We start from the raw sequence: 6381 nt of genomic DNA, 5'->3' as shown, positions 1-6381 counted from the left end.
TATCTCTGTCGGCAAAGCCGACAGATACTTTTTTACTTGTTGTTTTTTGATTTTCTCATGTATGAACATTGTAGTTTCAGAATCCGCAAAAACTTCCCAGGTGTGAGCCCCTATCATTTAAATTTGGTTTAAGAGCACCGTCTAAATTACAAATTTGTATAAATGTAGAAACAATTTTTGTCCGTAGTCGGGGTTTTTTCACGACTCCGACTCCAGCAAAATTTTCTAGACTCCGACTGCAACTCATAAGCCCAGGTAAATACCCTCAATAAGTAAACGCGAATTTATGTCATTGCGCCATCGTGGCGCAATGTTGACCACATCGTTTATAACGACGTAATCCGAATTTCTGCCCTTTATAGCCCACACAAATAAATATCGCTTGTAACGACATATCGGTTGTAACGTCGTCCTTTTGGCAAATATTTAGACTTTGCTATAGGTTATAATGACGAAACATACATTTTTGTTGCATGATTCAAACTTAACAAGCGGTTAGAAATATGTACTTGTAAAATAACCAACATATTTACAACATGTTCAAAGATGGGGTTGAACAACTGAATTACGACCAACAACCTATGACTGATTTATAACAAACAAGTTCGACTTAAGTCTTTCTTTGAATAGCGTTGTGTGAGAGACTGTTGCTATATATGTTCGTCCGATTTGAGGTATTTGGTGTACCAAACACAAATTCAGTCCAATTTTCGGTTGATTTCATGTATTGGACGGTCCAAACAACAACTTGGACAGATATTTTGATGAAATTTGGAAAATGTGACGCAATTGTGGAAGATAACTCTTTAACTTTTTAAAACTTAGTTTAGAGTAATTTAGTATTACGAGTTCATTTTATGTATAGGTCTAATTATTGTGATTGCTTCGTTTTTGGTCGGAGACTGAGGGTATATCTCCTTCAGCAAAGCTGAATGATACTCTTTTACTTGTTTTCTTTTTTAATTTTGATATGAATAGCTGGCTGGCATTAAATAAAGGAATTGTTCCTTTCTTCTCGTATTTCATTCTAAATGATCAGTTTTTAATATCTTTTAAAAATAAAATAACTTACTCATATATTCTTTGGGATATATTTTCTCGAATAGCCATGAAAAACATATCCACTCCAAGTGCAACTAGATTCCTCAGACGAAACATAAATCCACTTGTATCTGGTGTCAAGTTCATCATTGACGAAACTATGTAAGTTATTTCCAAAGGGTTTCCAATTAAATTACAAATTGCACTCAATGGTATATTGGGCCACAGTAATGCCACAGGACAATCAAAATGTTCACTTAGGCCAAAAAGAAAATCACCATAAATATAACCGTATAACATTAAATCGAAATGGTTATCAGAATTATTCATTAATTCCATCATTTTGGGATCATCTAAAATATTGGCCAACGACGAAAGAACTTTTTCAAGCAACGGTACAGCGTTGAAAAAACGTTTCAATTTCGATTTACTTGTCGAATTTATGGCCGTGTTCATGTCAAAATGGCCACAATCGAGTTGTATATATGTTATACTCGGATGTAACCATTCCGGCTTAAAAGGTAACACCGACACTACAGTAACATTGTGATTTCGCTCCGCCAATTCTCTGACCACAGCCATTTCAATAATTAAATGCGAAGAACTTGGTGATGGTAGGAGTGCAAAAATATTTGCACCTTCTGCGATATTGCTGGCGAAAAGACATGTTAGCAGCACAAATGATGCCAGAAGTTTCCGCATATTCTAAACACTATCGGCAATTGTGGACAGATTATAATTTTTTAGATTTTATTAGCTCAATGGTCACAAACAAACTAAAAATATTCTGGCATAGTCTTCAGGTGTGATACCTGTATAATCTATTAACTCGTTATTCGTTAAGTATGTTTTGATGAGATCTCTCTGTATTGCATTGATGGACAGCTCTTATCTGAAGAACAAATTCCCATTGGAAGTGGAACTAACAATAATACATTAATGTACACAAATACATAGTTTTAGAAGCACTATGGGATTGATTAAAATTTATTTTTATTCTTAAATACATCTGCGGAAAAATAATAGCACCGCCTCCTATAAAAATGTTTTAAGAACATTTCTATTAAATGTGTTTATGTAAGTCCGTATTTACATCAGGCAATTTTCTTTGCGGCAATTGTCAGTTTGTAGGTGAGAGAGGGAGTTGAGAGCAAAGGGTTACCACATGCCTCACCTCTCTCTCCATCAAATTGACAACTGCCGCAAGGAAAATTGCCTAATATAAATATGGAGTACATTTAGAACTCAACGACTGTAATAAATTTAAATGTTACATGACTCAAACTTATTATCGGTATAACATTATTACCCATGCATTAATACTTAATAATAACCAATTATCATCTGCATTACTATAACATAATACAGAATATGATCACTTTTTATTTTCTATATTTTAGACGTTGTGTAATATTCACTTATTTATTACTTACTTTCAAGTCCATACACTGTAGTAAATATTTGTCGGTATTCTGTACCCTTCACCATAGTTGGAGGGTGTATTAAGTTTATTTTTCCGTTTGTAATTCATTGATCGGTATTGATTCTTGATTTGGATGAAATTCTGAGTCGATCTAGCCATGTCCGGCTGTCGTAAACACTCTACCGCCTACAGTAATTGAGCTAGAACCATATATTTTGCACCGAACCAAGGTTTGGGAATATCCCCAATATAACGGTACCTCCCGATTATCGGTATTTTAGCTAAATTTTTACCCGAACTAGCTGTTTGAGGTTCTTCGATCTACCTGCAATTTGGCATTTGATAATCCCAACGGTCACAACACTTGTTAACTAAAAATTATCAACATGCTTCCATTTTTTGGTATAACCTCCATATAACGTAACCTCGCAATTTGAGGTATTTTGAGAGTTTAAGCTAATTTTTTTGCTCGAAATTGCAAGTAGCAATTTGAAATTTTGAGATCCCCAGTGGTCACAAAACTTCTTAACTAAAACTTGTCAATATAAGTCCATGTTTTGGTATAGTCCTCATATAACCGTACCTCCCCATTTCGGTTTTTGAAGAATTACAGATACATTTATGGACCGAACTACATTTAATTTCTACTAAAAATGTTCAACATGGGTCCATGTTTCGGTTTAGCCCCCATATAACAGTACCTCTCGATTTTCGGTATTTTGAGGGGTTTAGCCACATTTTTTGAGCGAACTACCCGTAACGAATCTTCTGAACAAAAAATTGTTAACAAAGGTCAATTTTTGGTATAACCCCAACCAACACAAACGTACCTCCCGATTTTTGGTATTTTGAACTTCAGATACAGTTTTTGCCTACTACTTGCAATTTGACACAAAATGTCTTCCAAAAATTGTTTCCTGAATTTCGTTTTCTTGTGGATTTCAGATACATTTTTTGACTTCGGTCGAATGTATACATCTAATTTGTGATTCCCAGTTGTGAGAAAACTTCTCCACAAAAATGTTCAACATAGGTCCATGGTTTGGTAAAGGCCCCATATAACGTCACTTTCCGATACTCGGTATTTTAAGGTTTTAGCTATACGTTTTGACTGAACTACCCGTAATTTGACATTTTATGTTTTTAGTGGTCAAAATACTTCTCCCCCGAACGGTACCACCCAATGTTCGGTATTGTGAAGATTTTAGGCACAATTCTTAACCGAACTAGCTCTAATTTGACATTTGTGGCTCTGTTTGGTCAAAAATCGTATCCACCAAAAATTTGTGGAGATATGTCCACGTATGTGAATAGTTCCTATGTAACAGTACCACCGTGTTTGACTTTTATAGCAACATTTTCAGACCAAAATTCGTTTAGCGAATTAGCTACAATTTGGCATTGAGGGTTCGAAGTGGTCAAAAAACCTATCCAAAATATTGTTGACATAGCTTCATGTTTTCGTATAGCCTCACTTAACGTCACCGCCCGATTTCAGGTATTTTGACGTTTAAGCTACAGTTTCAGGCCAAAAAACTTATCTACCAAAAATTGTGGATATACACAGGTCCATGGTTTGGTATAGACCCCATATGAACATGCCGGCCGATTCCAGTTATTTTCAAGTTTTTAGCTGACCGAATTAGCTAAATTTAAGTATAGTAAGTATATATTTTTGCGTTTAAATCGAAATTTTGATTTTGACAATTCACAATTTTTTTAAATAGATTTTTTAAATTTCTGTTTCACTTAATGACAAGATTATAAGGTTCTTTATACGCCAATAAAAATATACGAAGATCAGTCCATCCGTTTTCGAGCTATCGTTGGCACCGAAACACGTTTTTACAAAAAAGGGTTTCATATGCAGCCATTTACAACCAGACTATGATGTTCTCTTTCAGATGAAAGAAAGAACCACATAAAAATCTTGGTACTTTCTTCTAAAAAAATTATGAAAAATTTGTTTTGTTGGTCTGCACAACTAGGGATAACCCCTTAAGTTCGAAGATCTGCCTTATCCACTCCTTCGGGTACCTCTCCCACAAAAGTTCAAAATGTTCAGCATTAATGCCACCGGTTTGGGCGAAATCCGTTTCAGACAATTTGCAGTCTATTTAGCCATGTCCGTCCCTCTGTCCTTCTGTGTGTCTTCTGCGCACGATAACTTTCGAACGCACTAACCGATTCGGTACAAAATTTGCCTCTCGAAATATTTTGTCCAAACTTAGTTTACGGTAACCCTTGAAAGGAGTAACCGATTTGGTCCGCACTTTGACCATCATAAAAATTTTACCAGATATAGATGAGGTTTCAATATGGACTCTATTGACCCTTTCCTTCGGGTACCTCCCACACAAAATTTCGAATAAGTTCAGTTTAAGACCTCCTCTCGAATCGCATTGATTTTTTGTGACAACTTGTATTCACTGCCCCCCTTACGATGGTACAAGCTTTTTAAGGAGCAAGTCCATACTTCCTAAGAAAATATCCCAAAATTTGTAGTCCTATGGTAGCATGTGTAGTGGTTGAAGCGCACTATATCACTCGAACTTATCAACCGATTTGTCTAAAATTTGTCGATCGTAATATTTTCTCCAAACTTAGTTTTAAATGAATTATAAAATACTAGCGGACCCGGCGAACTTCGTCTCGCCATTAAGGAATAAAATTTCATACAAACACTCAATTTTCGATTTTTCCAATTTTTCGACTTTTCCAGAGAGATTTTCCAAAATTTTCTTCCTTAAAGACCTTCTCCTCGAAAATACGAATAACTGACAAAAAATTTTACAGAAATCGGCCTAGCCGTTCTCATTTTATGAATTACTATACATTTTTTACACCATTTTTATATATATAGATAATTGAAATTTACCATTAGCCTAAAGGCTGAGGGTATAAAAATAAGTAAATTGAAAATGTCATTTTGGATGGTTATTAGACATTTTTAACCGATGTTATTAAATTTACATTGTTGTTTATTGTAGTTGGGACCCCTATATTACAGAAAGTGCATGGTTCATTTCTTACCGATAGGTTGGAATTCTTTGATAAGAACTCGATATCGCATTCGTGCATTTCTGTTAGTGACTGTTTGGAGTAATGTGCTATTGAAAATGCTCGCTGGGTGCTAAGATGTTATATAGGGGCTCTAACTGCAATACACAATAATGTTCAATTAATAATAACGTTTAGAAATTGTCAAATAACCATCCAACATTATATTTACAATTAATTTGTTTTTAGTAGGCTACATGCCAATCAATTGATAATAAAAAAACAAATTGTGGTTTAAATTGTTGAAATATTAAATAATAAATAATCAAACAACATAAGGTGCCATAGGGGGTTTTTACACTCTTCGGTGCGTTTGCTCAAGAAGTATGGATTTGCCCCTAAAAAACTTTTACCATCGTAATTGAGGCAGGAATGCTAGTTGTTTCAACAAAAATCAAGGTGATTCGATATCCGGTCTTAAAGTGGACTTATCCGAAATTTTGTGTGAGAGGTACCGGATGCAGCGGACAAATGTAGTCCATATTAGAACCTGATCTATATCTAGTAGATATATTACGATGTGTAAAGTATAGACCAATTCGGCCACTCCCTTCAAGAGTTACCGTACGAACAATTTTTCCGAACATTTTTGAACTTTTGTGGGGGAGGTACCTGAAGGAGTGGACCGATATGGCTTATCTTCAAACTTAAACTATGTTTAGACAAAATACGTTCGACAGTTATCTTACGCTCCAACCACCTCACACGGTGTCATAGGAATTTTTTGCAACTTTCAGGCTATTTTCTCAGGAAGTATGGACTTGCCCCTGACGAAACTTGTACCGTCGTATGGGGAGCAGTGAATATAAGTTGCTACAGCAAAAATCAAGGCGATTCGAGAGCAGGTCCTAAACTTT

This window comes from Musca autumnalis, unplaced genomic scaffold (assembly GCF_047663935.1).
Source record: "Musca autumnalis isolate F117 unplaced genomic scaffold, ASM4766393v1 scaffold_1, whole genome shotgun sequence".
In the NCBI taxonomy this organism is placed as follows: Eukaryota; Metazoa; Arthropoda; class Insecta; order Diptera; family Muscidae; genus Musca; species Musca autumnalis.
The sequence above is the reverse complement of the archived record's forward strand: the minus strand, read 5'-3'. Positions refer to the sequence as shown.